Below are 27,528 nucleotides of genomic sequence, written 5' to 3'. Positions count from 1 at the left end.
ATTTAGCAGGAAATATGAATTGCTCATTCTAATATGTGCTATTTCTGATGGCATCGCAACCTTGGGCAATATGACTCTAAGGTAGTGGAGTCCAGAATTCTTGGATGCTTTGCCAACATTTCAAGCCTGACTGTGCTTCTAAATAGCATGAAACAGCAATCTTTGTACAAAGTTTTAATATTGGGGAGACAGATTGGTCGAAAAAAAAGCAGACAGGCGCTGCTGAGATTCGAACTCAGGATCTCCTGTTTACTAGACAGGCGCTTTAACCAACTAAGCCACAGCACCTTTTTTGCATCTGGTCTCCTTTCCTTCCTCATGTAGTCATTTAGAAGTGAAATCCACTTTTTTAAGGCTGGGCTTCTGTTGCAATATAACTTTTCAAAATGTTTTCCAATTGACTGAAACTCCATTGCACAAAACGAGCATGTCATTAATCGTCGATTTAGAGTGGACTGCATTGCCCAGTGTGTGCATTGAGGAGCACATGTTCGTCTTTACTGGGGAGCAAGTTTGCACTCATGAATGTGGCAAAACATTCAAATCCGTAAGTGGGTGAACATTAAAGTCCTAGATGCTGCAAATCTCTATATCTGGATACGGAATGACTGAAAAAAGTTATGTCTCCAGTGTCAAAATGTGTGTAATGGCCTAGTAATTCATTTCCTTTATTGACCAGTGAGGTAGCCATGTATGGAGGTGCTGTAGAGTGAAAATCAAGTTTCAAATGTGCAGTGATCCTTGTGCCTGGATAGCTCAGTCGGTAGAGCATCAGACTTTTAATCTGAGGGTCCAGGGTTCAAGTCCCTGTTCAGGCGTACCTTTGCTTCTTTTACAAAAAATTAAGCAGGAAATATGAATTGCTCATTCTAATATGTGCTATTTCTGATGGCATCGCAACCTTGGGCAATATGACTCTAAGGTAGTGGAGTCCAGAGTTCTTGGATGCTTTGCCAACATTTCAAGCCTGACTGTGCTTCTAAATAGCATGAAACAGCAATCTTTGTACAAAGTTTTAATATTGGGGAGACAGATTGGTCGAAAAAAAAGCAGACAGGCGCTGCTGAGATTCGAACTCAGGATCTCCTGTTTACTAGACAGGCGCTTTAACCAACTAAGCCACAGCACCTTTTTTGCATCTGGTCTCCTTTCCTTCCTCATGTAATCATTTAGAAGCGAAATCCACTTTTTTAAGGCTGGGCTTCTGTTGCAATATAACTTTTCAAAATGTTTTCCAATTGACTGAAACTCCATTGCACAAAACGAGCATGTCATTAATCGTCGATTTAGAGTGGACTGCATTGCCCAGTGTGTGCATTGAGGAGCACATGTTCGTCTTTACTGGGGAGCAAGTTTGCACTCATGAATGTGGCAAAACATTCAAATCCGTAAGTGGGTGAACATTAAAGTCCTAGATGCTGCAAATCTCTATATCTGGATACGGAATGACTGAAAAAAGTTATGTCTCCAGTGTCAAAATGTGTGTAATGCACTAGTAATTCATTTCCTTTATTGACCAGTGAGGTAGCCATGTATGGAGGTGCTGTAGAGTGAAAATCAAGTTTCAAATGGGCAGTGATCCCTGTGCCTGGATAGCTCAGTCGGTAGAGCATCAGACTTTTAATCTGAGGGTCCAGGGTTCAAGTCCCTGTTCAGGCGTATCTTTGCTTCTTTTACAAAAAATTTAGCAGGAAATATGAATTGCTCATTCTAATATGTGCTATTTCTGATGGCATCGCAACCTTGGGCAATATGACTCTAAGGTAGTGGAGTCCAGAATTCTTGGATGCTTTGCCAACATTTCAAGCCTGACTGTGCTTCTAAATAGCATGAAATAACAATCTTTGTACAAAGTTTTAATATTGGGGAGACAGATTGGTCGAAAAAAAAGCAGACAGGCGCTGCTGAGATTCGAACTCAGGATCTCCTGTTTACTAGACAGGCGCTTTAACCAACTAAGCCACAGCACCTCTTTTGCATCTGATCTCCTTTCCTTCCTCATGTAATCATTTAGAAGTGAAATCCACTTTTTTTAAGGCTGGGCTTCTGTTGCAATATAACTTTACAAAATGTTTTCCAATTGACTGAAACTCCATTGCACAAAACGAGCATGTCATTAATCGTTGATTTAGAGTGGACTGCATTGCCCAGTGTGTGTATTGGGGAGCACATGTTCGCCTTTACTGGGGAGCAATTTTGCACTCATGAATGTGGCAAAACATTCAAATCCGTAAGTGGGTGAACATTAAAGTCCTAGATGCTGCAAATCTCTATATCTGGATACGGAATGACTGAAAAAAGTTATGTCTCCAGTGTCAAAATGTGTGTAATGCCCTAGTAATTCATTTCCTTTATTGACCAGTGAGGTAGCCATGTATGGAGGTGCTGTAGAGTGAAAATCAAGTTTCAAATGGGCAGTGATCCTTGTGCCTGGATAGCTCAGTCGGTAGAGCATCAGACTTTTAATCTGAGGGTCCAGGGTTCAAGTCCCTGTTCAGGCGTACCTTTGCTTCTTTTACAAAAAATTAAGCAGGAAATATGAATTGCTCATTCTAATATGTGCTATTTCTGATGGCATCGCAACCTTGGGCAATATGACTCTAAGGTAGTGGAGTCCAGAGTTCTTGGATGCTTTGCCAACATTTCAAGCCTGACTGTGCTTCTAAATAGCATGAAACAGCAATCTTTGTACAAAGTTTTAATATTGGGGAGACAGATTGGTCGAAAAAAAAGCAGACAGGCGCTGCTGAGATTCGAACTCAGGATCTCCTGTTTACTAGACAGGCGCTTTAACCAACTAAGCCACAGCACCTTTTTTGCATCTGGTCTCCTTTCCTTCCTCATGTAATCATTTAGAAGTGAAATCCACTTTTTTAAGGCTGGGCTTCTGTTGCAATATAACTTTTCAAAATGTTTTCCAATTGACTGAAACTCCATTGCACAAAACGAGCATGTCATTAATCGTCGATTTAGAGTGGACTGCATTGCCCAGTGTGTGCATTGAGGAGCACATGTTCGTCTTTACTGGGGAGCAAGTTTGCACTCATGAATGTGGCAAAACATTCAAATCCGTAAGTGGGTGAACATTAAAGTCCTAGATGCTGCAAATCTCTATATCTGGATACGGAATGACTGAAAAAAGTTATGTCTCCAGTGTCAAAATGTGTGTAATGCACTAGTAATTCATTTCCTTTATTGACCAGTGAGGTAGCCATGTATGGAGGTGCTGTAGAGTGAAAATCAAGTTTCAAATGGGCAGTGATCCCTGTGCCTGGATAGCTCAGTCGGTAGAGCATCAGACTTTTAATCTGAGGGTCCAGGGTTCAAGTCTCTGTTCAGGCGTATCTTTGCTTCTTTTACAAAAAATTTAGCAGGAAATATGAATTGCTCATTCTAATATGTGCTATTTCTGATGGCATCGCAACCTTGGGCAATATGACTCTAAGGTAGTGGAGTCCAGAATTCTTGGATGCTTTGCCAACATTTCAAGCCTGACTGTGCTTCTAAATAGCATGAAATAACAATCTTTGTACAAAGTTTTAATATTGGGGAGACAGATTGGTCGAAAAAAAAGCAGACAGGCGCTGCTGAGATTCGAACTCAGGATCTCCTGTTTACTAGACAGGCGCTTTAACCAACTAAGCCACAGCACCTCTTTTGCATCTGATCTCCTTTCCTTCCTCATGTAATCATTTAGAAGTGAAATCCACTTTTTTTAAGGCTGGGCTTCTGTTGCAATATAACTTTACAAAATGTTTTCCAATTGACTGAAACTCCATTGCACAAAACGAGCATGTCATTAATCGTTGATTTAGAGTGGACTGCATTGCCCAGTGTGTGTATTGGGGAGCACATGTTCGCCTTTACTGGGGAGCAATTTTGCACTCATGAATGTGGCAAAACATTCAAATCCGTAAGTGGGTGAACATTAAAGTCCTAGATGCTGCAAATCTCTATATCTGGATACGGAATGACTGAAAAAAGTTATGTCTCCAGTGTCAAAATGTGTGTAATGCACTAGTAATTCATTTCCTTTATTGACCAGTGAGGTAGCCATGTATGGAGGTGCTGTAGAGTGAAAATCAAGTTTCAAATGGGCAGTGATCCCTGTGCCTGGATAGCTCAGTCGGTAGAGCATCAGACTTTTAATCTGAGGGTCCAGGGTTCAAGTCCCTGTTCAGGCGTATCTTTGCTTCTTTTACAAAAAATTTAGCAGGAAATATGAATTGCTCATTCTAATATGTGCTATTTCTGATGGCATCGCAACCTTGGGCAATATGACTCTAAGGTAGTGGAGTCCAGAATTCTTGGATGCTTTGCCAACATTTCAAGCCTGACTGTGCTTCTAAATAGCATGAAATAATCTTTGTACAAAGTTTTAATATTGGGGAGACAGATTGGTCAAAAAAAAAGCAGACAGGCGCTGCTGAGATTCGAACTCAGGATCTCCAGTTTACTAGACAGGCGCTTTAACCAACTAAGCCACAGCACCTCTTTTGCATCTGATCTCCTGTCCTTCCTCATGTAATCATTTAGAAGTGAAATCCACTTTTTTTAAGGCTGGGCTTCTGTTGCAATATAACTTTACAAAATGTTTTCCAATTGACTGAAACTCCATTGCACAAAACGAGCATGTCATTAATCGTTGATTTAGAGTGGACTGCATTGCCCAGTGTGTGTATTGAGGAGCACATGTTCGCCTTTACTGGGGAGCAATTTTGCACTCATGAATGTGGCAAAACATTCAAATCCGTAAGTGGGTGAACATTAAAGTCCTAGATGCTGCAAATCTCTATATCTGGATACGGAATGACTGAAAAAAGTTATGTCTCCAGTGTCAAAATGTGTGTAATGCACTAGTAATTCATTTCCTTTATTGACCAGTGAGGTAGCCATGTATGGAGGTGCTGTAGAGTGAAAATCAAGTTTCAAATGGGCAGTGATCCCTGTGCCTGGATAGCTCAGTCGGTAGAGCATCAGACTTTTAATCTGAGGGTCCAGGGTTCAAGTCCCTGTTCAGGCGTATCTTTGCTTCTTTTACAAAAAATTTAGCAGGAAATATGAATTGCTCATTCTAATATGTGCTATTTCTGATGGCATCGCAACCTTGGGCAATATGACTCTAAGGTAGTGGAGTCCAGAATTCTTGGATGCTTTGCCAACATTTCAAGCCTGACTGTGCTTCTAAATAGCATGAAATAACAATCTTTGTACAAAGTTTTAATATTGGGGAGACAGATTGGTCGAAAAAAAAGCAGACAGGCGCTGCTGAGATTCGAACTCAGGATCTCCTGTTTACTAGACAGGCGCTTTAACCAACTAAGCCACAGCACCTCTTTTGCATCTGATCTCCTTTCCTTCCTCATGTAATCATTTAGAAGTGAAATCCACTTTTTTTAAGGCTGGGCTTCTGTTGCAATATAACTTTACAAAATGTTTTCCAATTGACTGAAACTCCATTGCACAAAACGAGCATGTCATTAATCGTTGATTTAGAGTGGACTGCATTGCCCAGTGTGTGTATTGGGGAGCACATGTTCGCCTTTACTGGGGAGCAATTTTGCACTCATGAATGTGGCAAAACATTCAAATCCGTAAGTGGGTGAACATTAAAGTCCTAGATGCTGCAAATCTCTATATCTGGATACGGAATGACTGAAAAAAGTTATGTCTCCAGTGTCAAAATGTGTGTAATGCCCTAGTAATTCATTTCCTTTATTGACCAGTGAGGTAGCCATGTATGGAGGTGCTGTAGAGTGAAAATCAAGTTTCAAATGGGCAGTGATCCTTGTGCCTGGATAGCTCAGTCGGTAGAGCATCAGACTTTTAATCTGAGGGTCCAGGGTTCAAGTCCCTGTTCAGGCGTACCTTTGCTTCTTTTACAAAAAATTAAGCAGGAAATATGAATTGCTCATTCTAATATGTGCTATTTCTGATGGCATCGCAACCTTGGGCAATATGACTCTAAGGTAGTGGAGTCCAGAGTTCTTGGATGCTTTGCCAACATTTCAAGCCTGACTGTGCTTCTAAATAGCATGAAACAGCAATCTTTGTACAAAGTTTTAATATTGGGGAGACAGATTGGTCGAAAAAAAAGCAGACAGGCGCTGCTGAGATTCGAACTCAGGATCTCCTGTTTACTAGACAGGCGCTTTAACCAACTAAGCCACAGCACCTTTTTTGCATCTGGTCTCCTTTCCTTCCTCATGTAATCATTTAGAAGTGAAATCCACTTTTTTAAGGCTGGGCTTCTGTTGCAATATAACTTTTCAAAATGTTTTCCAATTGACTGAAACTCCATTGCACAAAACGAGCATGTCATTAATCGTCGATTTAGAGTGGACTGCATTGCCCAGTGTGTGCATTGAGGAGCACATGTTCGTCTTTACTGGGGAGCAAGTTTGCACTCATGAATGTGGCAAAACATTCAAATCCGTAAGTGGGTGAACATTAAAGTCCTAGATGCTGCAAATCTCTATATCTGGATACGGAATGACTGAAAAAAGTTATGTCTCCAGTGTCAAAATGTGTGTAATGCACTAGTAATTCATTTCCTTTATTGACCAGTGAGGTAGCCATGTATGGAGGTGCTGTAGAGTGAAAATCAAGTTTCAAATGGGCAGTGATCCCTGTGCCTGGATAGCTCAGTCGGTAGAGCATCAGACTTTTAATCTGAGGGTCCAGGGTTCAAGTCCCTGTTCAGGCGTATCTTTGCTTCTTTTACAAAAAATTTAGCAGGAAATATGAATTGCTCATTCTAATATGTGCTATTTCTGATGGCATCGCAACCTTGGGCAATATGACTCTAAGGTAGTGGAGTCCAGAATTCTTGGATGCTTTGCCAACATTTCAAGCCTGACTGTGCTTCTAAATAGCATGAAATAACAATCTTTGTACAAAGTTTTAATATTGGGGAGACAGATTGGTCGAAAAAAAAGCAGACAGGCGCTGCTGAGATTCGAACTCAGGATCTCCTGTTTACTAGACAGGCGCTTTAACCAACTAAGCCACAGCACCTCTTTTGCATCTGATCTCCTTTCCTTCCTCATGTAATCATTTAGAAGTGAAATCCACTTTTTTTAAGGCTGGGCTTCTGTTGCAATATAACTTTACAAAATGTTTTCCAATTGACTGAAACTCCATTGCACAAAACGAGCATGTCATTAATCGTTGATTTAGAGTGGACTGCATTGCCCAGTGTGTGTATTGGGGAGCACATGTTCGCCTTTACTGGGGAGCAATTTTGCACTCATGAATGTGGCAAAACATTCAAATCCGTAAGTGGGTGAACATTAAAGTCCTAGATGCTGCAAATCTCTATATCTGGATACGGAATGACTGAAAAAAGTTATGTCTCCAGTGTCAAAATGTGTGTAATGCACTAGTAATTCATTTCCTTTATTGACCAGTGAGGTAGCCATGTATGGAGGTGCTGTAGAGTGAAAATCAAGTTTCAAATGGGCAGTGATCCCTGTGCCTGGATAGCTCAGTCAGTAGAGCATCAGACTTTTAATCTGAGGGTCCAGGGTTCAAGTCCCTGTTCAGGCGTATCTTTGCTTCTTTTACAAAAAATTTAGCAGGAAATATGAATTGCTCATTCTAATATGTGCTATTTCTGATGGCATCGCAACCTTGGGCAATATGACTCTAAGGTAGTGGAGTCCAGAATTCTTGGATGCTTTGCCAACATTTCAAGCCTGACTGTGCTTCTAAATAGCATGAAATAATCTTTGTACAAAGTTTTAATATTGGGGAGACAGATTGGTCAAAAAAAAAGCAGACAGGCGCTGCTGAGATTCGAACTCAGGATCTCCAGTTTACTAGACAGGCGCTTTAACCAACTAAGCCACAGCACCTCTTTTGCATCTGATCTCCTGTCCTTCCTCATGTAATCATTTAGAAGTGAAATCCACTTTTTTTAAGGCTGGGCTTCTGTTGCAATATAACTTTACAAAATGTTTTCCAATTGACTGAAACTCCATTGCACAAAACGAGCATGTCATTAATCGTTGATTTAGAGTGGACTGCATTGCCCAGTGTGTGTATTGAGGAGCACATGTTCGCCTTTACTGGGGAGCAATTTTGCACTCATGAATGTGGCAAAACATTCAAATCCGTAAGTGGGTGAACATTAAAGTCCTAGATGCTGCAAATCTCTATATCTGGATACGGAATGACTGAAAAAAGTTATGTCTCCAGTGTCAAAATGTGTGTAATGCACTAGTAATTCATTTCCTTTATTGACCAGTGAGGTAGCCATGTATGGAGGTGCTGTAGAGTGAAAATCAAGTTTCAAATGGGCAGTGATCCTTGTGCCTGGATAGCTCAGTCGGTAGAGCATCAGACTTTTAATCTGAGGGTCCAGGGTTCAAGTCCCTGTTCAGGCGTACCTTTGCTTCTTTTACAAAAAATTAAGCAGGAAATATGAATTGCTCATTCTAATATGTGCTATTTCTGATGGCATCGCAACCTTGGGCAATATGACTCTAAGGTAGTGGAGTCCAGAGTTCTTGGATGCTTTGTCAACATTTCAAGCCTGACTGTGCTTCTAAATAGCATGAAACAGCAATCTTTGTACAAAGTTTTAATATTGGGGAGACAGATTGGTCGAAAAAAAAGCAGACAGGCGCTGCTGAGATTCGAACTCAGGATCTCCTGTTTACTAGACAGGCGCTTTAACCAACTAAGCCACAGCACCTTTTTTGCATCTGGTCTCCTTTCCTTCCTCATGTAATCATTTAGAAGCGAAATCCACTTTTTTAAGGCTGGGCTTCTGTTGCAATATAACTTTTCAAAATGTTTTCCAATTGACTGAAACTCCATTGCACAAAACGAGCATGTCATTAATCGTCGATTTAGAGTGGACTGCATTGCCCAGTGTGTGCATTGAGGAGCACATGTTCGTCTTTACTGGGGAGCAAGTTTGCACTCATGAATGTGGCAAAACATTCAAATCCGTAAGTGGGTGAACATTAAAGTCCTAGATGCTGCAAATCTCTATATCTGGATACGGAATGACTGAAAAAAGTTATGTCTCCAGTGTCAAAATGTGTGTAATGCACTAGTAATTCATTTCCTTTATTGACCAGTGAGGTAGCCATGTATGGAGGTGCTGTAGAGTGAAAATCAAGTTTCAAATGGGCAGTGATCCCTGTGCCTGGATAGCTCAGTCGGTAGAGCATCAGACTTTTAATCTGAGGGTCCAGGGTTCAAGTCCCTGTTCAGGCGTACCTTTGCTTCTTTTACAAAAAATTAAGCAGGAAATATGAATTGCTCATTCTAATATGTGCTATTTCTGATGGCATCGCAACCTTGGGCAATATGACTCTAAGGTAGTGGAGTCCAGAGTTCTTGGATGCTTTGCCAACATTTCAAGCCTGACTGTGCTTCTAAATAGCATGAAACAGCAATCTTTGTACAAAGTTTTAATATTGGGGAGACAGATTGGTCGAAAAAAAAGCAGACAGGCGCTGCTGAGATTCGAACTCAGGATCTCCTGTTTACTAGACAGGCGCTTTAACCAACTAAGCCACAGCACCTTTTTTGCATCTGGTCTCCTTTCCTTCCTCATGTAATCATTTAGAAGCGAAATCCACTTTTTTAAGGCTGGGCTTCTGTTGCAATATAACTTTTCAAAATGTTTTCCAATTGACTGAAACTCCATTGCACAAAACGAGCATGTCATTAATCGTCGATTTAGAGTGGACTGCATTGCCCAGTGTGTGCATTGAGGAGCACATGTTCGTCTTTACTGGGGAGCAAGTTTGCACTCATGAATGTGGCAAAACATTCAAATCCGTAAGTGGGTGAACATTAAAGTCCTAGATGCTGCAAATCTCTATATCTGGATACGGAATGACTGAAAAAAGTTATGTCTCCAGTGTCAAAATGTGTGTAATGCACTAGTAATTCATTTCCTTTATTGACCAGTGAGGTAGCCATGTATGGAGGTGCTGTAGAGTGAAAATCAAGTTTCAAATGGCAGTGATCCATCTGCCTGGATAGCTCAGTCGGTAGAGCATCAGACTTTTAATCTGAGGGTCCAGGGTTCAAGTCCCTGTTCAGGCGTACCTTTGCTTCTTTTACAAAAAATTAAGCAGGAAATATGAATTGCTCATTCTAATATGTGCTATTTCTGATGGCATCGCAACCTTGGGCAATATGACTCTAAGGTAGTGGAGTCCAGAGTTCTTGGATGCTTTGCCAACATATCAAGCCTGACTGTGCTTCTAAATAGCATGAAATAGCAATCTTTGTACAAAGTTTTAATATTGGGGAGACAGATTGGTCGAAAAAAAGCAGACAGGCGCTGCTGAGATTCAAACTCAGGATCTCCTGTTTACTAGACAGGCGCTTTAACCAACTAAGCCACAGCACCTTTTTTGCATCTGGTCTCCTTTCCTTCCTCATGTAATCATTTAGAAGTGAAATCCACTTTTTTAAGGCTGGACTTCTGTTGCAATATAACTTTTCAAAATGTTTTCCAATTGACTGAAACTCCATTGCACAAAAGGAGCATGTCATTAATCGTCGATTTAGAGTGGACTGCATTGCCCAGTGTGTGCATTGAGGAGCACATGTTCGTCTTTACTGGGGAGCAAGTTTGCACTCATGAATGTGGCAAAACATTCAAATCCGTAAGTGGGTGAACATTAAAGTCCTAGATGCTGCAAATCTCTATATCTGGATACGTAATGACTGAAAAAAGTTATGTCTCCAGTGTCAAAATGTGTGTAATGCACTAGTAATTCATTTCCTTTATTGACCAGTGAGGTAGCCATGTATGGAGGTGCTGTAGAGTGAAAATCAAGTTTCAAATGGGCAGTGATCCCTGTGCCTGGATAGCTCAGTCGGTAGAGCATCAGACTTTTAATCTGAGGGTCCAGGGTTCAAGTCCCTGTTCAGGCGTATCTTTGCTTCTTTTACAAAAAATTTAGCAGGAAATATGAATTGCTCATTCTAATATGTGCTATTTCTGATGGCATCGCAACCTTGGGCAATATGACTCTAAGGTAGTGAAGTCCAGAATTCTTGGATGCTTTGCCAACATTTCAAGCCTGACTGTGCTTCTAAATAGCATGAAATAACAATCTTTGTACAAAGTTTTAATATTGGGGAGACAGATTGGTCGAAAAAAAAGCAGACAGGCGCTGCTGAGATTCAAACTCAGGATCTCCAGTTTACTAGACAGGCGCTTTAACCAACTAAGCCACAAAACCTCTTTGGCATCTGATCTCCTGTCCTTCCTCATGTAATCATTTAGAAGTGAAATCCACTTTTTTTAAGGCTGGGCTTCTGTTGCAATATAACTTTACAAAATGTTTTCCAATTGACTGAAACTCCAATGCACAAAACGAGCATGTCATTAATCGTTGATTTAGAGTGGACTTCATTGCCCAGTGTGTGTATTGAGGAGCACATGTTCGCCTTTACTGGGGAGCAATTTTGCACTCATGAATGTGGCAAAACATTCAAATCCGTAAGTGGGTGAACATTAAAGTCCTAGATGCTGCAAATCTCTATATCTGGATACGGAATGACTGAAAAAAGTTATGTCTCCAGTGTCAAAATGTGTGTAATGCACTAGTAATTCATTTCCTTTATTGACCAGTGAGGTAGCCATGTATGGAGGTGCTGTAGAGTGAAAATCAAGTTTCAAATGGGCAGTGATCCTTGTGCCTGGATAGCTCAGTCGGTAGAGCATCAGACTTTTAATCTGAGGGTCCAGGGTTCAAGTCCCTGTTCAGGCGTACCTTTGCTTCTTTTACAAAAAATTAAGCAGGAAATATGAATTGCTCATTCTAATATGTGCTATTTCTGATGGCATCGCAACCTTGGGCAATATGATTCTAAGGTAGTGGAGTCCAGAGTTCTTGGATGCTTTGCCAACATTTCAAGCCTGACTGTGCTTCTAAATAGCATGAAATAGCAATCTTTGTACAAAGTTTTAATATTGGGGAGACAGATTGGTCGAAAAAAAAGCAGACAGGCGCTGCTGAGATTCGAACTCAGGATCTCCTGTTTACTAGACAGGCGCTTTAACCAACTAAGCCACAGCACCTTTTTTGCATCTGGTCTCCTTTCCTTCCTCATGTAATCATTTAGAAGTGAAATCCACTTTTTTAAGGCTGGGCTTCTGTTGCAATATAACTTTTCAAAATGTTTTCCAATTGACTGAAACTCCATTGCACAAAACGAGCATGTCATTAATCGTCGATTTAGAGTGGACTGCATTGCCCAGTGTGTGCATTGAGGAGCACATGTTCGTCTTTACTGGGGAGCAAGTTTGCACTCATGAATGTGGCAAAACATTCAAATCCGTTAGTGGGTGAACATTAAAGTCCTAGATGCTGCAAATCTCTATATCTGGATACGGAATGACTGAAAAAAGTTATGTCTCCAGTGTCAAAATGTGTGTAATGCACTAGTAATTCATTTCCTTTATTGACCAGTGAGGTAGCCATGTATGGAGGTGCTGTAGAGTGAAAATCAAGTTTCAAATGGGCAGTGATCCTTGTGCCTGGATAGCTCAGTCGGTAGAGCATCAGACTTTTAATCTGAGGGTCCAGGGTTCAAGTCCCTGTTCAGGCGTACCTTTGCTTCTTTTACAAAAAATTAAGCAGGAAATATGAATTGCTCATTCTAATATGTGCTATTTCTGATGGCATCGCAACCTTGGGCAATATGACTCTAAGGTAGTGGAGTCCAGAGTTCTTGGATGCTTTGTCAACATTTCAAGCCTGACTGTGCTTCTAAATAGCATGAAACAGCAATCTTTGTACAAAGTTTTAATATTGGGGAGACAGATTGGTCGAAAAAAAAGCAGACAGGCGCTGCTGAGATTCGAACTCAGGATCTCCTGTTTACTAGACAGGCGCTTTAACCAACTAAGCCACAGCACCTCTTTTGCATCTGATCTCCTTTCCTTCCTCATGTAATCATTTAGAAATGAAATCCACTTTTTTTAAGGCTGGGCTTCTGTTGCAATATAACTTTACAAAATGTTTTCCAATTGACTGAAACTCCATTGCACAAAACGAGCATGTCATTAATCGTTGATTTAGAGTGGACTTCATTGCCCAGTGTGTGTATTGAGGAGCACATGTTCGCCTTTACTGGGGAGCAATTTTGCACTCATGAATGTGGCAAAACATTCAAATCCGTAAGTGGGTGAACATTAAAGTCCTAGATGCTGCAAATCTCTATATCTGGATACGGAATGACTGAAAAAAGTTATGTCTCCAGTGTCAAAATGTGTGTAATGCACTAGTAATTCATTTCCTTTATTGACCAGTGAGGTAGCCATGTATGGAGGTGCTGTAGAGTGAAAATCAAGTTTCAAATGGGCAGTGATCCTTGTGCCTGGATAGCTCAGTCGGTAGAGCATCAGACTTTTAATCTGAGGGTCCAGGGTTCAAGTCCCTGTTCAGGCGTACCTTTGCTTCTTTTACAAAAAATTAAGCAGGAAATATGAATTGCTCATTCTAATATGTGCTATTTCTGATGGCATCGCAACCTTGGGCAATATGATTCTAAGGTAGTGGAGTCCAGAGTTCTTGGATGCTTTGCCAACATTTCAAGCCTGACTGTGCTTCTAAATAGCATGAAATAGCAATCTTTGTACAAAGTTTTAATATTGGGGAGACAGATTGGTCGAAAAAAAAGCAGACAGGCGCTGCTGAGATTCGAACTCAGGATCTCCTGTTTACTAGACAGGCGCTTTAACCAACTAAGCCACAGCACCTTTTTTGCATCTGGTCTCCTTTCCTTCCTCATGTAATCATTTAGAAGTGAAATCCACTTTTTTAAGGCTGGGCTTCTGTTGCAATATAACTTTTCAAAATGTTTTCCAATTGACTGAAACTCCATTGCACAAAACGAGCATGTCATTAATCGTCGATTTAGAGTGGACTGCATTGCCCAGTGTGTGCATTGAGGAGCACATGTTCGTCTTTACTGGGGAGCAAGTTTGCACTCATGAATGTGGCAAAACATTCAAATCCGTTAGTGGGTGAACATTAAAGTCCTAGATGCTGCAAATCTCTATATCTGGATACGGAATGACTGAAAAAAGTTATGTCTCCAGTGTCAAAATGTGTGTAATGCACTAGTAATTCATTTCCTTTATTGACCAGTGAGGTAGCCATGTATGGAGGTGCTGTAGAGTGAAAATCAAGTTTCAAATGGGCAGTGATCCTTGTGCCTGGATAGCTCAGTCGGTAGAGCATCAGACTTTTAATCTGAGGGTCCAGGGTTCAAGTCCCTGTTCAGGCGTACCTTTGCTTCTTTTACAAAAAATTAAGCAGGAAATATGAATTGCTCATTCTAATATGTGCTATTTCTGATGGCATCGCAACCTTGGGCAATATGACTCTAAGGTAGTGGAGTCCAGAGTTCTTGGATGCTTTGTCAACATTTCAAGCCTGACTGTGCTTCTAAATAGCATGAAACAGCAATCTTTGTACAAAGTTTTAATATTGGGGAGACAGATTGGTCGAAAAAAAAGCAGACAGGCGCTGCTGAGATTCGAACTCAGGATCTCCTGTTTACTAGACAGGCGCTTTAACCAACTAAGCCACAGCACCTCTTTTGCATCTGATCTCCTTTCCTTCCTCATGTAATCATTTAGAAATGAAATCCACTTTTTTTAAGGCTGGGCTTCTGTTGCAATATAACTTTACAAAATGTTTTCCAATTGACTGAAACTCCATTGCACAAAACGAGCATGTCATTAATCGTTGATTTAGAGTGGACTGCATTGCCCAGTGTGTGTATTGAGGAGCACATGTTCGCCTTTACTGGGGAGCAAGTTTTCACTCATGAATGTGGCAAAACATTCAAATCCGTAAGTGGGTGAACATTAAAGTCCTAGATGCTGCAAATCTCTATATCTGGATACGGAATGACTGAAAAAAGTTATGTCTCCAGTGTCAAAATGTGTGTAATGCACTAGTAATTCATTTCCTTTATTGACCAGTGAGGTAGCCATGTATGGAGGTGCTGTAGAGTGAAAATCAAGTTTCAAATGGGCAGTGATCCTTGTGCCTGGATAGCTCAGTCGGTAGAGCATCAGACTTTTAATCTGAGGGTCCAGGGTTCAAGTCCCTGTTCAGGCGTACCATTGCTTCTTTTACAAAAAATTAAGCAGGAAATATGAATTGCTCATTCTAATATGTGCTATTTCTGATGGCATCGCAACCTTGGGCAATATGACTCTAAGGTAGTGGAGTCCAGAGTTCTTGGATGCTTTGCCAACATTTCAAGCCTGACTGTGCTTCTAAATAGCATGAAACAGCAATCTTTGTACAAAGTTTTAATATTGGGGAGACAGATTGGTCGAAAAAAAAGCAGACAGGCGCTGCTGAGATTCGAACTCAGGATCTCCTGTTTACTAGACAGGCGCTTTAACCAACTAAGCCACAGCACCTTTTTTGCATCTGGTCTCCTTTCCTTCCTCATGTAATCATTTAGAAGTGAAATCCACTTTTTTAAGGCTGGGCTTCTGTTGCAATATAACTTTTCAAAATGTTTTCCAATTGACTGAAACTCCATTGCACAAAACGAGCATGTCATTAATCGTCGATTTAGAGTGGACTGCATTGCCCAGTGTGTGCATTGAGGAGCACATGTTCGTCTTTACTGGGGAGCAAGTTTGCACTCATGAATGTGGCAAAACATTCAAATCCGTAAGTGGGTGAACATTAAAGTCCTAGATGCTGCAAATCTCTATATCTGGATACGGAATGACTGAAAAAAGTTATGTCTCCAGTGTCAAAATGTGTGTAATGCACTAGTAATTCATTTCCTTTATTGACCAGTGAGGTAGCCATGTATGGAGGTGCTGTAGAGTGAAAATCAAGTTTCAAATGAGCAGTGATCCCTGTGCCTGGATAGCTCAGTCGGTAGAGCATCAGACTTTTAATCTGAGGGTCCAGGGTTCAAGTCCCTGTTCAGGCGTATCTTTGCTTCTTTTACAAAACATTTAGCAGGAAATATGAATTGCTCATTCTAATATGTGCTATTTCTGATGGCATCGCAACCTTGGGCAATATGACTCTAAGGTAGTGGAGTCCAGAATTCTTGGATGCTTTGCCAACATTTCAAGCCTGACTGTGCTTCTAAATAGCATGAAACAGCAATCTTTGTACAAAGTTTTAATATTGGGGAGACAGATTGGTCGAAAAAAAAGCAGACAGGCGCTGCTGAGATTCGAACTCAGGATCTCCTGTTTACTAGACAGGCGCTTTAACCAACTAAGCCACAGCACCTTTTTTGCATCTGGTCTCCTTTCCTTCCTCATGTAGTCATTTAGAAGTGAAATCCACTTTTTTAAGGCTGGGCTTCTGTTGCAATATAACTTTTCAAAATGTTTTCCAATTGACTGAAACTCCATTGCACAAAACGAGCATGTCATTAATCGTCGATTTAGAGTGGACTGCATTGCCCAGTGTGTGCATTGAGGAGCACATGTTCGTCTTTACTGGGGAGCAAGTTTGCACTCATGAATGTGGCAAAACATTCAAATCCGTAAGTGGGTGAACATTAAAGTCCTAGATGCTGCAAATCTCTATATCTGGATACGGAATGACTGAAAAAAGTTATGTCTCCAGTGTCAAAATGTGTGTAATGGCCTAGTAATTCATTTCCTTTATTGACCAGTGAGGTAGCCATGTATGGAGATGCTGTAGAGTGAAAATCAAGTTTCAAATGTGCAGTGATCCTTGTGCCTGGATAGCTCAGTCGGTAGAGCATCAGACTTTTAATCTGAGGGTCCAGGGTTCAAGTCCCTGTTCAGGCGTACCTTTGCTTCTTTTACAAAAAATTAAGCAGGAAATATGAATTGCTCATTCTAATATGTGCTATTTCTGATGGCATCGCAACCTTGGGCAATATGACTCTAAGGTAGTGGAGTCCAGAGTTCTTGGATGCTTTGCCAACATTTCAAGCCTGACTGTGCTTCTAAATAGCATGAAACAGCAATCTTTGTACAAAGTTTTAATATTGGGGAGACAGATTGGTCGAAAAAAAAGCAGACAGGCGCTGCTGAGATTCGAACTCAGGATCTCCTGTTTACTAGACAGGCGCTTTAACCAACTAAGCCACAGCACCTTTTTTGCATCTGGTCTCCTTTCCTTCCTCATGTAATCATTTAGAAGCGAAATCCACTTTTTTAAGGCTGGGCTTCTGTTGCAATATAACTTTTCAAAATGTTTTCCAATTGACTGAAACTCCATTGCACAAAACGAGCATGTCATTAATCGTCGATTTAGAGTGGACTGCATTGCCCAGTGTGTGCATTGAGGAGCACATGTTCGTCTTTACTGGGGAGCAAGTTTGCACTCATGAATGTGGCAAAACATTCAAATCCGTAAGTGGGTGAACATTAAAGTCCTAGATGCTGCAAATCTCTATATCTGGATACGGAATGACTGAAAAAAGTTATGTCTCCAGTGTCAAAATGTGTGTAATGCACTAGTAATTCATTTCCTTTATTGACCAGTGAGGTAGCCATGTATGGAGGTGCTGTAGAGTGAAAATCAAGTTTCAAATGGGCAGTGATCCCTGTGCCTGGATAGCTCAGTCGGTAGAGCATCAGACTTTTAATCTGAGGGTCCAGGGTTCAAGTCCCTGTTCAGGCGTATCTTTGCTTCTTTTACAAAAAATTTAGCAGGAAATATGAATTGCTCATTCTAATATGTGCTATTTCTGATGGCATCGCAACCTTGGGCAATATGACTCTAAGGTAGTGGAGTCCAGAATTCTTGGATGCTTTGCCAACATTTCAAGCCTGACTGTGCTTCTAAATAGCATGAAATAACAATCTTTGTACAAAGTTTTAATATTGGGGAGACAGATTGGTCGAAAAAAAAGCAGACAGGCGCTGCTGAGATTCGAACTCAGGATCTCCTGTTTACTAGACAGGCGCTTTAACCAACTAAGCCACAGCACCTCTTTTGCATCTGATCTCCTTTCCTTCCTCATGTAATCATTTAGAAGTGAAATCCACTTTTTTTAAGGCTGGGCTTCTGTTGCAATATAACTTTACAAAATGTTTTCCAATTGACTGAAACTCCATTGCACAAAACGAGCATGTCATTAATCGTTGATTTAGAGTGGACTGCATTGCCCAGTGTGTGTATTGGGGAGCACATGTTCGCCTTTACTGGGGAGCAATTTTGCACTCATGAATGTGGCAAAACATTCAAATCCGTAAGTGGGTGAACATTAAAGTCCTAGATGCTGCAAATCTCTATATCTGGATACGGAATGACTGAAAAAAGTTATGTCTCCAGTGTCAAAATGTGTGTAATGCCCTAGTAATTCATTTCCTTTATTGACCAGTGAGGTAGCCATGTATGGAGGTGCTGTAGAGTGAAAATCAAGTTTCAAATGGGCAGTGATCCTTGTGCCTGGATAGCTCAGTCGGTAGAGCATCAGACTTTTAATCTGAGGGTCCAGGGTTCAAGTCCCTGTTCAGGCGTACCTTTGCTTCTTTTACAAAAAATTAAGCAGGAAATATGAATTGCTCATTCTAATATGTGCTATTTCTGATGGCATCGCAACCTTGGGCAATATGACTCTAAGGTAGTGGAGTCCAGAGTTCTTGGATGCTTTGCCAACATTTCAAGCCTGACTGTGCTTCTAAATAGCATGAAACAGCAATCTTTGTACAAAGTTTTAATATTGGGGAGACAGATTGGTCGAAAAAAAAGCAGACAGGCGCTGCTGAGATTCGAACTCAGGATCTCCTGTTTACTAGACAGGCGCTTTAACCAACTAAGCCACAGCACCTTTTTTGCATCTGGTCTCCTTTCCTTCCTCATGTAATCATTTAGAAGTGAAATCCACTTTTTTAAGGCTGGGCTTCTGTTGCAATATAACTTTTCAAAATGTTTTCCAATTGACTGAAACTCCATTGCACAAAACGAGCATGTCATTAATCGTCGATTTAGAGTGGACTGCATTGCCCAGTGTGTGCATTGAGGAGCACATGTTCGTCTTTACTGGGGAGCAAGTTTGCACTCATGAATGTGGCAAAACATTCAAATCCGTAAGTGGGTGAACATTAAAGTCCTAGATGCTGCAAATCTCTATATCTGGATACGGAATGACTGAAAAAAGTTATGTCTCCAGTGTCAAAATGTGTGTAATGCACTAGTAATTCATTTCCTTTATTGACCAGTGAGGTAGCCATGTATGGAGGTGCTGTAGAGTGAAAATCAAGTTTCAAATGGGCAGTGATCCCTGTGCCTGGATAGCTCAGTCGGTAGAGCATCAGACTTTTAATCTGAGGGTCCAGGGTTCAAGTCTCTGTTCAGGCGTATCTTTGCTTCTTTTACAAAAAATTTAGCAGGAAATATGAATTGCTCATTCTAATATGTGCTATTTCTGATGGCATCGCAACCTTGGGCAATATGACTCTAAGGTAGTGGAGTCCAGAATTCTTGGATGCTTTGCCAACATTTCAAGCCTGACTGTGCTTCTAAATAGCATGAAATAACAATCTTTGTACAAAGTTTTAATATTGGGGAGACAGATTGGTCGAAAAAAAAGCAGACAGGCGCTGCTGAGATTCGAACTCAGGATCTCCTGTTTACTAGACAGGCGCTTTAACCAACTAAGCCACAGCACCTCTTTTGCATCTGATCTCCTTTCCTTCCTCATGTAATCATTTAGAAGTGAAATCCACTTTTTTTAAGGCTGGGCTTCTGTTGCAATATAACTTTACAAAATGTTTTCCAATTGACTGAAACTCCATTGCACAAAACGAGCATGTCATTAATCGTTGATTTAGAGTGGACTGCATTGCCCAGTGTGTGTATTGGGGAGCACATGTTCGCCTTTACTGGGGAGCAATTTTGCACTCATGAATGTGGCAAAACATTCAAATCCGTAAGTGGGTGAACATTAAAGTCCTAGATGCTGCAAATCTCTATATCTGGATACGGAATGACTGAAAAAAGTTATGTCTCCAGTGTCAAAATGTGTGTAATGCACTAGTAATTCATTTCCTTTATTGACCAGTGAGGTAGCCATGTATGGAGGTGCTGTAGAGTGAAAATCAAGTTTCAAATGGGCAGTGATCCCTGTGCCTGGATAGCTCAGTCGGTAGAGCATCAGACTTTTAATCTGAGGGTCCAGGGTTCAAGTCCCTGTTCAGGCGTATCTTTGCTTCTTTTACAAAAAATTTAGCAGGAAATATGAATTGCTCATTCTAATATGTGCTATTTCTGATGGCATCGCAACCTTGGGCAATATGACTCTAAGGTAGTGGAGTCCAGAATTCTTGGATGCTTTGCCAACATTTCAAGCCTGACTGTGCTTCTAAATAGCATGAAATAATCTTTGTACAAAGTTTTAATATTGGGGAGACAGATTGGTCAAAAAAAAAGCAGACAGGCGCTGCTGAGATTCGAACTCAGGATCTCCAGTTTACTAGACAGGCGCTTTAACCAACTAAGCCACAGCACCTCTTTTGCATCTGATCTCCTGTCCTTCCTCATGTAATCATTTAGAAGTGAAATCCACTTTTTTTAAGGCTGGGCTTCTGTTGCAATATAACTTTACAAAATGTTTTCCAATTGACTGAAACTCCATTGCACAAAACGAGCATGTCATTAATCGTTGATTTAGAGTGGACTGCATTGCCCAGTGTGTGTATTGAGGAGCACATGTTCGCCTTTACTGGGGAGCAATTTTGCACTCATGAATGTGGCAAAACATTCAAATCCGTAAGTGGGTGAACATTAAAGTCCTAGATGCTGCAAATCTCTATATCTGGATACGGAATGACTGAAAAAAGTTATGTCTCCAGTGTCAAAATGTGTGTAATGCACTAGTAATTCATTTCCTTTATTGACCAGTGAGGTAGCCATGTATGGAGGTGCTGTAGAGTGAAAATCAAGTTTCAAATGGGCAGTGATCCCTGTGCCTGGATAGCTCAGTCGGTAGAGCATCAGACTTTTAATCTGAGGGTCCAGGGTTCAAGTCCCTGTTCAGGCGTATCTTTGCTTCTTTTACAAAAAATTTAGCAGGAAATATGAATTGCTCATTCTAATATGTGCTATTTCTGATGGCATCGCAACCTTGGGCAATATGACTCTAAGGTAGTGGAGTCCAGAATTCTTGGATGCTTTGCCAACATTTCAAGCCTGACTGTGCTTCTAAATAGCATGAAATAACAATCTTTGTACAAAGTTTTAATATTGGGGAGACAGATTGGTCGAAAAAAAAGCAGACAGGCGCTGCTGAGATTCGAACTCAGGATCTCCTGTTTACTAGACAGGCGCTTTAACCAACTAAGCCACAGCACCTCTTTTGCATCTGATCTCCTTTCCTTCCTCATGTAATCATTTAGAAGTGAAATCCACTTTTTTTAAGGCTGGGCTTCTGTTGCAATATAACTTTACAAAATGTTTTCCAATTGACTGAAACTCCATTGCACAAAACGAGCATGTCATTAATCGTTGATTTAGAGTGGACTGCATTGCCCAGTGTGTGTATTGGGGAGCACATGTTCGCCTTTACTGGGGAGCAATTTTGCACTCATGAATGTGGCAAAACATTCAAATCCGTAAGTGGGTGAACATTAAAGTCCTAGATGCTGCAAATCTCTATATCTGGATACGGAATGACTGAAAAAAGTTATGTCTCCAGTGTCAAAATGTGTGTAATGCCCTAGTAATTCATTTCCTTTATTGACCAGTGAGGTAGCCATGTATGGAGGTGCTGTAGAGTGAAAATCAAGTTTCAAATGGGCAGTGATCCTTGTGCCTGGATAGCTCAGTCGGTAGAGCATCAGACTTTTAATCTGAGGGTCCAGGGTTCAAGTCCCTGTTCAGGCGTACCTTTGCTTCTTTTACAAAAAATTAAGCAGGAAATATGAATTGCTCATTCTAATATGTGCTATTTCTGATGGCATCGCAACCTTGGGCAATATGACTCTAAGGTAGTGGAGTCCAGAGTTCTTGGATGCTTTGCCAACATTTCAAGCCTGACTGTGCTTCTAAATAGCATGAAACAGCAATCTTTGTACAAAGTTTTAATATTGGGGAGACAGATTGGTCGAAAAAAAAGCAGACAGGCGCTGCTGAGATTCGAACTCAGGATCTCCTGTTTACTAGACAGGCGCTTTAACCAACTAAGCCACAGCACCTTTTTTGCATCTGGTCTCCTTTCCTTCCTCATGTAATCATTTAGAAGTGAAATCCACTTTTTTAAGGCTGGGCTTCTGTTGCAATATAACTTTTCAAAATGTTTTCCAATTGACTGAAACTCCATTGCACAAAACGAGCATGTCATTAATCGTCGATTTAGAGTGGACTGCATTGCCCAGTGTGTGCATTGAGGAGCACATGTTCGTCTTTACTGGGGAGCAAGTTTGCACTCATGAATGTGGCAAAACATTCAAATCCGTAAGTGGGTGAACATTAAAGTCCTAGATGCTGCAAATCTCTATATCTGGATACGGAATGACTGAAAAAAGTTATGTCTCCAGTGTCAAAATGTGTGTAATGCACTAGTAATTCATTTCCTTTATTGACCAGTGAGGTAGCCATGTATGGAGGTGCTGTAGAGTGAAAATCAAGTTTCAAATGGGCAGTGATCCCTGTGCCTGGATAGCTCAGTCGGTAGAGCATCAGACTTTTAATCTGAGGGTCCAGGGTTCAAGTCCCTGTTCAGGCGTATCTTTGCTTCTTTTACAAAAAATTTAGCAGGAAATATGAATTGCTCATTCTAATATGTGCTATTTCTGATGGCATCGCAACCTTGGGCAATATGACTCTAAGGTAGTGGAGTCCAGAATTCTTGGATGCTTTGCCAACATTTCAAGCCTGACTGTGCTTCTAAATAGCATGAAATAACAATCTTTGTACAAAGTTTTAATATTGGGGAGACAGATTGGTCGAAAAAAAAGCAGACAGGCGCTGCTGAGATTCGAACTCAGGATCTCCTGTTTACTAGACAGGCGCTTTAACCAACTAAGCCACAGCACCTCTTTTGCATCTGATCTCCTTTCCTTCCTCATGTAATCATTTAGAAGTGAAATCCACTTTTTTTAAGGCTGGGCTTCTGTTGCAATATAACTTTACAAAATGTTTTCCAATTGACTGAAACTCCATTGCACAAAACGAGCATGTCATTAATCGTTGATTTAGAGTGGACTGCATTGCCCAGTGTGTGTATTGGGGAGCACATGTTCGCCTTTACTGGGGAGCAATTTTGCACTCATGAATGTGGCAAAACATTCAAATCCGTAAGTGGGTGAACATTAAAGTCCTAGATGCTGCAAATCTCTATATCTGGATACGGAATGACTGAAAAAAGTTATGTCTCCAGTGTCAAAATGTGTGTAATGCACTAGTAATTCATTTCCTTTATTGACCAGTGAGGTAGCCATGTATGGAGGTGCTGTAGAGTGAAAATCAAGTTTCAAATGGGCAGTGATCCCTGTGCCTGGATAGCTCAGTCAGTAGAGCATCAGACTTTTAATCTGAGGGTCCAGGGTTCAAGTCCCTGTTCAGGCGTATCTTTGCTTCTTTTACAAAAAATTTAGCAGGAAATATGAATTGCTCATTCTAATATGTGCTATTTCTGATGGCATCGCAACCTTGGGCAATATGACTCTAAGGTAGTGGAGTCCAGAATTCTTGGATGCTTTGCCAACATTTCAAGCCTGACTGTGCTTCTAAATAGCATGAAATAATCTTTGTACAAAGTTTTAATATTGGGGAGACAGATTGGTCAAAAAAAAAGCAGACAGGCGCTGCTGAGATTCGAACTCAGGATCTCCAGTTTACTAGACAGGCGCTTTAACCAACTAAGCCACAGCACCTCTTTTGCATCTGATCTCCTGTCCTTCCTCATGTAATCATTTAGAAGTGAAATCCACTTTTTTTAAGGCTGGGCTTCTGTTGCAATATAACTTTACAAAATGTTTTCCAATTGACTGAAACTCCATTGCACAAAACGAGCATGTCATTAATCGTTGATTTAGAGTGGACTGCATTGCCCAGTGTGTGTATTGAGGAGCACATGTTCGCCTTTACTGGGGAGCAATTTTGCACTCATGAATGTGGCAAAACATTCAAATCCGTAAGTGGGTGAACATTAAAGTCCTAGATGCTGCAAATCTCTATATCTGGATACGGAATGACTGAAAAAAGTTATGTCTCCAGTGTCAAAATGTGTGTAATGCACTAGTAATTCATTTCCTTTATTGACCAGTGAGGTAGCCATGTATGGAGGTGCTGTAGAGTGAAAATCAAGTTTCAAATGGGCAGTGATCCTTGTGCCTGGATAGCTCAGTCGGTAGAGCATCAGACTTTTAATCTGAGGGTCCAGGGTTCAAGTCCCTGTTCAGGCGTACCTTTGCTTCTTTTACAAAAAATTAAGCAGGAAATATGAATTGCTCATTCTAATATGTGCTATTTCTGATGGCATCGCAACCTTGGGCAATATGACTCTAAGGTAGTGGAGTCCAGAGTTCTTGGATGCTTTGCCAACATTTCAAGCCTGACTGTGCTTCTAAATAGCATGAAACAGCAATCTTTGTACAAAGTTTTAATATTGGGGAGACAGATTGGTCGAAAAAAAAGCAGACAGGCGCTGCTGAGATTCGAACTCAGGATCTCCTGTTTACTAGACAGGCGCTTTAACCAACTAAGCCACAGCACCTTTTTTGCATCTGGTCTCCTTTCCTTCCTCATGTAATCATTTAGAAGCGAAATCCACTTTTTTAAGGCTGGGCTTCTGTTGCAATATAACTTTTCAAAATGTTTTCCAATTGACTGAAACTCCATTGCACAAAACGAGCATGTCATTAATCGTCGATTTAGAGTGGACTGCATTGCCCAGTGTGTGCATTGAGGAGCACATGTTCGTCTTTACTGGGGAGCAAGTTTGCACTCATGAATGTGGCAAAACATTCAAATCCGTAAGTGGGTGAACATTAAAGTCCTAGATGCTGCAAATCTCTATATCTGGATACGGAATGACTGAAAAAAGTTATGTCTCCAGTGTCAAAATGTGTGTAATGCACTAGTAATTCATTTCCTTTATTGACCAGTGAGGTAGCCATGTATGGAGGTGCTGTAGAGTGAAAATCAAGTTTCAAATGGCAGTGATCCATCTGCCTGGATAGCTCAGTCGGTAGAGCATCAGACTTTTAATCTGAGGGTCCAGGGTTCAAGTCCCTGTTCAGGCGTACCTTTGCTTCTTTTACAAAAAATTAAGCAGGAAATATGAATTGCTCATTCTAATATGTGCTATTTCTGATGGCATCGCAACCTTGGGCAATATGACTCTAAGGTAGTGGAGTCCAGAGTTCTTGGATGCTTTGCCAACATATCAAGCCTGACTGTGCTTCTAAATAGCATGAAATAGCAATCTTTGTACAAAGTTTTAATATTGGGGAGACAGATTGGTCGAAAAAAAGCAGACAGGCGCTGCTGAGATTCAAACTCAGGATCTCCTGTTTACTAGACAGGCGCTTTAACCAACTAAGCCACAGCACCTTTTTTGCATCTGGTCTCCTTTCCTTCCTCATGTAATCATTTAGAAGTGAAATCCACTTTTTTAAGGCTGGACTTCTGTTGCAATATAACTTTTCAAAATGTTTTCCAATTGACTGAAACTCCATTGCACAAAACGAGCATGTCATTAATCGTCGATTTAGAGTGGACTGCATTGCCCAGTGTGTGCATTGAGGAGCACATGTTCGTCTTTACTGGGGAGTAAGTTTGCACTCATGAATGTGGCAAAACATTCAAATCCGTAAGTGGGTGAACATTAAAGTCCTAGATGCTGCAAATCTCTATATCTGGATACGTAATGACTGAAAAAAGTTATGTCTCCAGTGTCAAAATGTGTGTAATGCACTAGTAATTCATTTCCTTTATTGACCAGTGAGGTAGCCATGTATGGAGGTGCTGTAGAGTGAAAATCAAGTTTCAAATGGGCAGTGATCCCTGTGCCTGGATAGCTCAGTCGGTAGAGCATCAGACTTTTAATCTGAGGGTCCAGGGTTCAAGTCCCTGTTCAGGCGTATCTTTGCTTCTTTTACAAAAAATTTAGCAGGAAATATGAATTGCTCATTCTAATATGTGCTATTTCTGATGGCATCGCAACCTTGGGCAATATGACTCTAAGGTAGTGAAGTCCAGAATTCTTGGATGCTTTGCCAACATTTCAAGCCTGACTGTGCTTCTAAATAGCATGAAATAACAATCTTTGTACAAAGTTTTAATATTGGGGAGACAGATTGGTCGAAAAAAAAGCAGACAGGCGCTGCTGAGATTCAAACTCAGGATCTCCAGTTTACTAGACAGGCGCTTTAACCAACTAAGCCACAAAACCTCTTTGGCATCTGATCTCCTGTCCTTCCTCATGTAATCATTTAGAAGTGAAATCCACTTTTTTTAAGGCTGGGCTTCTGTTGCAATATAACTTTACAAAATGTTTTCCAATTGACTGAAACTCCAATGCACAAAACGAGCATGTCATTAATCGTTGATTTAGAGTGGACTTCATTGCCCAGTGTGTGTATTGAGGAGCACATGTTCGCCTTTACTGGGGAGCAATTTTGCACTCATGAATGTGGCAAAACATTCAAATCCGTAAGTGGGTGAACATTAAAGTCCTAGATGCTGCAAATCTCTATATCTGGATACGGAATGACTGAAAAAATTTATGTCTCCAGTGTCAAAATGTGTGTAATGCACTAGTAATTCATTTCCTTTATTGACCAGTGAGGTAGCCATGTATGGAGGTGCTGTAGAGTGAAAATCAAGTTTCAAATGGGCAGTGATCCTTGTGCCTGGATAGCTCAGTCGGTAGAGCATCAGACTTTTAATCTGAGGGTCCAGGGTTCAAGTCCCTGTTCAGGCGTACCTTTGCTTCTTTTACAAAAAATTAAGCAGGAAATATGAATTGCTCATTCTAATATGTGCTATTTCTGATGGCATCGCAACCTTGGGCAATATGATTCTAAGGTAGTGGAGTCCAGAGTTCTTGGATGCTTTGCCAACATTTCAAGCCTGACTGTGCTTCTAAATAGCATGAAATAGCAATCTTTGTACAAAGTTTTAATATTGGGGAGACAGATTGGTCGAAAAAAAAGCAGACAGGCGCTGCTGGGATTCGAACTCAGGATCTCCTGTTTACTAGACAGGCGCTTTAACCAACTAAGCCACAGCACCTTTTTTGCATCTGGTCTCCTTTCCTTCCTCATGTAATCATTTAGAAGTGAAATCCACTTTTTTAAGGCTGGGCTTCTGTTGCAATATAACTTTTCAAAATGTTTTCCAATTGACTGAAACTCCATTGCACAAAACGAGCATGTCATTAATCGTCGATTTAGAGTGGACTGCATTGCCCAGTGTGTGCATTGAGGAGCACATGTTCGTCTTTACTGGGGAGCAAGTTTGCACTCATGAATGTGGCAAAACATTCAAATCCGTTAGTGGGTGAACATTAAAGTCCTAGATGCTGCAAATCTCTATATCTGGATACGGAATGACTGAAAAA

The 27,528-nt window shown here is 40.8% G+C and overlaps 52 non-coding genes across 52 annotated transcripts; 28 read left to right on the top strand and 24 right to left on the bottom strand.

The window, feature by feature from the left end:
• Window positions 1-214: 214 nt before the first annotated feature.
• On the bottom strand, window positions 215-288 carry TRNAT-AGU (transfer RNA threonine (anticodon AGU)). The gene has a single exon. It is a non-coding gene; the product is annotated as a tRNA-Thr (tRNA).
• Window positions 289-745: 457 nt separating this feature from the next.
• TRNAK-UUU (transfer RNA lysine (anticodon UUU)) lies at window positions 746-818 on the top strand. Its single transcript has one exon. It is a non-coding gene; the product is annotated as a tRNA-Lys (tRNA).
• A 237-nt stretch (window positions 819-1,055) lies between these two features.
• TRNAT-AGU (transfer RNA threonine (anticodon AGU)) lies at window positions 1,056-1,129 on the bottom strand. Its single transcript has one exon. It is a non-coding gene; the product is annotated as a tRNA-Thr (tRNA).
• Window positions 1,130-1,586: 457 nt separating this feature from the next.
• Window positions 1,587-1,659, top strand: TRNAK-UUU (transfer RNA lysine (anticodon UUU)). Its single transcript has one exon. It is a non-coding gene; the product is annotated as a tRNA-Lys (tRNA).
• Window positions 1,660-1,896: 237 nt separating this feature from the next.
• TRNAT-AGU (transfer RNA threonine (anticodon AGU)) lies at window positions 1,897-1,970 on the bottom strand. The gene has a single exon. It is a non-coding gene; the product is annotated as a tRNA-Thr (tRNA).
• A 458-nt stretch (window positions 1,971-2,428) lies between these two features.
• Window positions 2,429-2,501, top strand: TRNAK-UUU (transfer RNA lysine (anticodon UUU)). Its single transcript has one exon. It is a non-coding gene; the product is annotated as a tRNA-Lys (tRNA).
• A 237-nt stretch (window positions 2,502-2,738) lies between these two features.
• On the bottom strand, window positions 2,739-2,812 carry TRNAT-AGU (transfer RNA threonine (anticodon AGU)). Its single transcript has one exon. It is a non-coding gene; the product is annotated as a tRNA-Thr (tRNA).
• Window positions 2,813-3,579: 767 nt separating this feature from the next.
• TRNAT-AGU (transfer RNA threonine (anticodon AGU)) lies at window positions 3,580-3,653 on the bottom strand. Its single transcript has one exon. It is a non-coding gene; the product is annotated as a tRNA-Thr (tRNA).
• Window positions 3,654-4,111: 458 nt separating this feature from the next.
• Window positions 4,112-4,184, top strand: TRNAK-UUU (transfer RNA lysine (anticodon UUU)). The gene has a single exon. It is a non-coding gene; the product is annotated as a tRNA-Lys (tRNA).
• Window positions 4,185-4,950: 766 nt separating this feature from the next.
• Window positions 4,951-5,023, top strand: TRNAK-UUU (transfer RNA lysine (anticodon UUU)). The gene has a single exon. It is a non-coding gene; the product is annotated as a tRNA-Lys (tRNA).
• A 237-nt stretch (window positions 5,024-5,260) lies between these two features.
• TRNAT-AGU (transfer RNA threonine (anticodon AGU)) lies at window positions 5,261-5,334 on the bottom strand. Its single transcript has one exon. It is a non-coding gene; the product is annotated as a tRNA-Thr (tRNA).
• Window positions 5,335-5,792: 458 nt separating this feature from the next.
• Window positions 5,793-5,865, top strand: TRNAK-UUU (transfer RNA lysine (anticodon UUU)). The gene has a single exon. It is a non-coding gene; the product is annotated as a tRNA-Lys (tRNA).
• A 237-nt stretch (window positions 5,866-6,102) lies between these two features.
• TRNAT-AGU (transfer RNA threonine (anticodon AGU)) lies at window positions 6,103-6,176 on the bottom strand. The gene has a single exon. It is a non-coding gene; the product is annotated as a tRNA-Thr (tRNA).
• A 457-nt stretch (window positions 6,177-6,633) lies between these two features.
• Window positions 6,634-6,706, top strand: TRNAK-UUU (transfer RNA lysine (anticodon UUU)). Its single transcript has one exon. It is a non-coding gene; the product is annotated as a tRNA-Lys (tRNA).
• A 237-nt stretch (window positions 6,707-6,943) lies between these two features.
• Window positions 6,944-7,017, bottom strand: TRNAT-AGU (transfer RNA threonine (anticodon AGU)). Its single transcript has one exon. It is a non-coding gene; the product is annotated as a tRNA-Thr (tRNA).
• Window positions 7,018-8,314: 1,297 nt separating this feature from the next.
• Window positions 8,315-8,387, top strand: TRNAK-UUU (transfer RNA lysine (anticodon UUU)). Its single transcript has one exon. It is a non-coding gene; the product is annotated as a tRNA-Lys (tRNA).
• Window positions 8,388-8,624: 237 nt separating this feature from the next.
• On the bottom strand, window positions 8,625-8,698 carry TRNAT-AGU (transfer RNA threonine (anticodon AGU)). The gene has a single exon. It is a non-coding gene; the product is annotated as a tRNA-Thr (tRNA).
• Window positions 8,699-9,155: 457 nt separating this feature from the next.
• On the top strand, window positions 9,156-9,228 carry TRNAK-UUU (transfer RNA lysine (anticodon UUU)). The gene has a single exon. It is a non-coding gene; the product is annotated as a tRNA-Lys (tRNA).
• Window positions 9,229-9,465: 237 nt separating this feature from the next.
• On the bottom strand, window positions 9,466-9,539 carry TRNAT-AGU (transfer RNA threonine (anticodon AGU)). The gene has a single exon. It is a non-coding gene; the product is annotated as a tRNA-Thr (tRNA).
• Window positions 9,540-9,995: 456 nt separating this feature from the next.
• Window positions 9,996-10,068, top strand: TRNAK-UUU (transfer RNA lysine (anticodon UUU)). Its single transcript has one exon. It is a non-coding gene; the product is annotated as a tRNA-Lys (tRNA).
• A 767-nt stretch (window positions 10,069-10,835) lies between these two features.
• TRNAK-UUU (transfer RNA lysine (anticodon UUU)) lies at window positions 10,836-10,908 on the top strand. The gene has a single exon. It is a non-coding gene; the product is annotated as a tRNA-Lys (tRNA).
• Window positions 10,909-11,677: 769 nt separating this feature from the next.
• Window positions 11,678-11,750, top strand: TRNAK-UUU (transfer RNA lysine (anticodon UUU)). The gene has a single exon. It is a non-coding gene; the product is annotated as a tRNA-Lys (tRNA).
• Window positions 11,751-11,987: 237 nt separating this feature from the next.
• Window positions 11,988-12,061, bottom strand: TRNAT-AGU (transfer RNA threonine (anticodon AGU)). The gene has a single exon. It is a non-coding gene; the product is annotated as a tRNA-Thr (tRNA).
• A 457-nt stretch (window positions 12,062-12,518) lies between these two features.
• TRNAK-UUU (transfer RNA lysine (anticodon UUU)) lies at window positions 12,519-12,591 on the top strand. Its single transcript has one exon. It is a non-coding gene; the product is annotated as a tRNA-Lys (tRNA).
• A 237-nt stretch (window positions 12,592-12,828) lies between these two features.
• Window positions 12,829-12,902, bottom strand: TRNAT-AGU (transfer RNA threonine (anticodon AGU)). Its single transcript has one exon. It is a non-coding gene; the product is annotated as a tRNA-Thr (tRNA).
• Window positions 12,903-13,360: 458 nt separating this feature from the next.
• TRNAK-UUU (transfer RNA lysine (anticodon UUU)) lies at window positions 13,361-13,433 on the top strand. The gene has a single exon. It is a non-coding gene; the product is annotated as a tRNA-Lys (tRNA).
• A 237-nt stretch (window positions 13,434-13,670) lies between these two features.
• TRNAT-AGU (transfer RNA threonine (anticodon AGU)) lies at window positions 13,671-13,744 on the bottom strand. Its single transcript has one exon. It is a non-coding gene; the product is annotated as a tRNA-Thr (tRNA).
• A 457-nt stretch (window positions 13,745-14,201) lies between these two features.
• Window positions 14,202-14,274, top strand: TRNAK-UUU (transfer RNA lysine (anticodon UUU)). The gene has a single exon. It is a non-coding gene; the product is annotated as a tRNA-Lys (tRNA).
• A 237-nt stretch (window positions 14,275-14,511) lies between these two features.
• Window positions 14,512-14,585, bottom strand: TRNAT-AGU (transfer RNA threonine (anticodon AGU)). The gene has a single exon. It is a non-coding gene; the product is annotated as a tRNA-Thr (tRNA).
• Window positions 14,586-15,043: 458 nt separating this feature from the next.
• Window positions 15,044-15,116, top strand: TRNAK-UUU (transfer RNA lysine (anticodon UUU)). The gene has a single exon. It is a non-coding gene; the product is annotated as a tRNA-Lys (tRNA).
• A 237-nt stretch (window positions 15,117-15,353) lies between these two features.
• Window positions 15,354-15,427, bottom strand: TRNAT-AGU (transfer RNA threonine (anticodon AGU)). Its single transcript has one exon. It is a non-coding gene; the product is annotated as a tRNA-Thr (tRNA).
• A 457-nt stretch (window positions 15,428-15,884) lies between these two features.
• On the top strand, window positions 15,885-15,957 carry TRNAK-UUU (transfer RNA lysine (anticodon UUU)). The gene has a single exon. It is a non-coding gene; the product is annotated as a tRNA-Lys (tRNA).
• A 237-nt stretch (window positions 15,958-16,194) lies between these two features.
• Window positions 16,195-16,268, bottom strand: TRNAT-AGU (transfer RNA threonine (anticodon AGU)). The gene has a single exon. It is a non-coding gene; the product is annotated as a tRNA-Thr (tRNA).
• A 457-nt stretch (window positions 16,269-16,725) lies between these two features.
• On the top strand, window positions 16,726-16,798 carry TRNAK-UUU (transfer RNA lysine (anticodon UUU)). The gene has a single exon. It is a non-coding gene; the product is annotated as a tRNA-Lys (tRNA).
• Window positions 16,799-17,035: 237 nt separating this feature from the next.
• TRNAT-AGU (transfer RNA threonine (anticodon AGU)) lies at window positions 17,036-17,109 on the bottom strand. Its single transcript has one exon. It is a non-coding gene; the product is annotated as a tRNA-Thr (tRNA).
• A 457-nt stretch (window positions 17,110-17,566) lies between these two features.
• TRNAK-UUU (transfer RNA lysine (anticodon UUU)) lies at window positions 17,567-17,639 on the top strand. The gene has a single exon. It is a non-coding gene; the product is annotated as a tRNA-Lys (tRNA).
• A 237-nt stretch (window positions 17,640-17,876) lies between these two features.
• On the bottom strand, window positions 17,877-17,950 carry TRNAT-AGU (transfer RNA threonine (anticodon AGU)). Its single transcript has one exon. It is a non-coding gene; the product is annotated as a tRNA-Thr (tRNA).
• Window positions 17,951-18,408: 458 nt separating this feature from the next.
• TRNAK-UUU (transfer RNA lysine (anticodon UUU)) lies at window positions 18,409-18,481 on the top strand. The gene has a single exon. It is a non-coding gene; the product is annotated as a tRNA-Lys (tRNA).
• Window positions 18,482-18,718: 237 nt separating this feature from the next.
• TRNAT-AGU (transfer RNA threonine (anticodon AGU)) lies at window positions 18,719-18,792 on the bottom strand. The gene has a single exon. It is a non-coding gene; the product is annotated as a tRNA-Thr (tRNA).
• A 767-nt stretch (window positions 18,793-19,559) lies between these two features.
• Window positions 19,560-19,633, bottom strand: TRNAT-AGU (transfer RNA threonine (anticodon AGU)). Its single transcript has one exon. It is a non-coding gene; the product is annotated as a tRNA-Thr (tRNA).
• Window positions 19,634-20,091: 458 nt separating this feature from the next.
• Window positions 20,092-20,164, top strand: TRNAK-UUU (transfer RNA lysine (anticodon UUU)). Its single transcript has one exon. It is a non-coding gene; the product is annotated as a tRNA-Lys (tRNA).
• A 766-nt stretch (window positions 20,165-20,930) lies between these two features.
• On the top strand, window positions 20,931-21,003 carry TRNAK-UUU (transfer RNA lysine (anticodon UUU)). Its single transcript has one exon. It is a non-coding gene; the product is annotated as a tRNA-Lys (tRNA).
• Window positions 21,004-21,240: 237 nt separating this feature from the next.
• Window positions 21,241-21,314, bottom strand: TRNAT-AGU (transfer RNA threonine (anticodon AGU)). The gene has a single exon. It is a non-coding gene; the product is annotated as a tRNA-Thr (tRNA).
• A 458-nt stretch (window positions 21,315-21,772) lies between these two features.
• Window positions 21,773-21,845, top strand: TRNAK-UUU (transfer RNA lysine (anticodon UUU)). The gene has a single exon. It is a non-coding gene; the product is annotated as a tRNA-Lys (tRNA).
• A 237-nt stretch (window positions 21,846-22,082) lies between these two features.
• Window positions 22,083-22,156, bottom strand: TRNAT-AGU (transfer RNA threonine (anticodon AGU)). Its single transcript has one exon. It is a non-coding gene; the product is annotated as a tRNA-Thr (tRNA).
• Window positions 22,157-22,613: 457 nt separating this feature from the next.
• TRNAK-UUU (transfer RNA lysine (anticodon UUU)) lies at window positions 22,614-22,686 on the top strand. Its single transcript has one exon. It is a non-coding gene; the product is annotated as a tRNA-Lys (tRNA).
• A 237-nt stretch (window positions 22,687-22,923) lies between these two features.
• On the bottom strand, window positions 22,924-22,997 carry TRNAT-AGU (transfer RNA threonine (anticodon AGU)). Its single transcript has one exon. It is a non-coding gene; the product is annotated as a tRNA-Thr (tRNA).
• Window positions 22,998-24,294: 1,297 nt separating this feature from the next.
• On the top strand, window positions 24,295-24,367 carry TRNAK-UUU (transfer RNA lysine (anticodon UUU)). Its single transcript has one exon. It is a non-coding gene; the product is annotated as a tRNA-Lys (tRNA).
• Window positions 24,368-24,604: 237 nt separating this feature from the next.
• On the bottom strand, window positions 24,605-24,678 carry TRNAT-AGU (transfer RNA threonine (anticodon AGU)). Its single transcript has one exon. It is a non-coding gene; the product is annotated as a tRNA-Thr (tRNA).
• Window positions 24,679-25,134: 456 nt separating this feature from the next.
• Window positions 25,135-25,207, top strand: TRNAK-UUU (transfer RNA lysine (anticodon UUU)). Its single transcript has one exon. It is a non-coding gene; the product is annotated as a tRNA-Lys (tRNA).
• A 767-nt stretch (window positions 25,208-25,974) lies between these two features.
• On the top strand, window positions 25,975-26,047 carry TRNAK-UUU (transfer RNA lysine (anticodon UUU)). The gene has a single exon. It is a non-coding gene; the product is annotated as a tRNA-Lys (tRNA).
• A 769-nt stretch (window positions 26,048-26,816) lies between these two features.
• On the top strand, window positions 26,817-26,889 carry TRNAK-UUU (transfer RNA lysine (anticodon UUU)). The gene has a single exon. It is a non-coding gene; the product is annotated as a tRNA-Lys (tRNA).
• Window positions 26,890-27,528: the final 639 nt, after the last annotated feature.

This window comes from Ambystoma mexicanum, unplaced genomic scaffold (assembly GCF_040938575.1).
Source record: "Ambystoma mexicanum isolate Mex_15411 unplaced genomic scaffold, UKY_AmexF1_1 Mex_scaf1, whole genome shotgun sequence".
Classification (NCBI taxonomy): Eukaryota; Metazoa; Chordata; class Amphibia; order Caudata; family Ambystomatidae; genus Ambystoma; species Ambystoma mexicanum.
The sequence above is the reverse complement of the archived record's forward strand: the minus strand, read 5'-3'. Positions and strand labels throughout refer to the sequence as shown.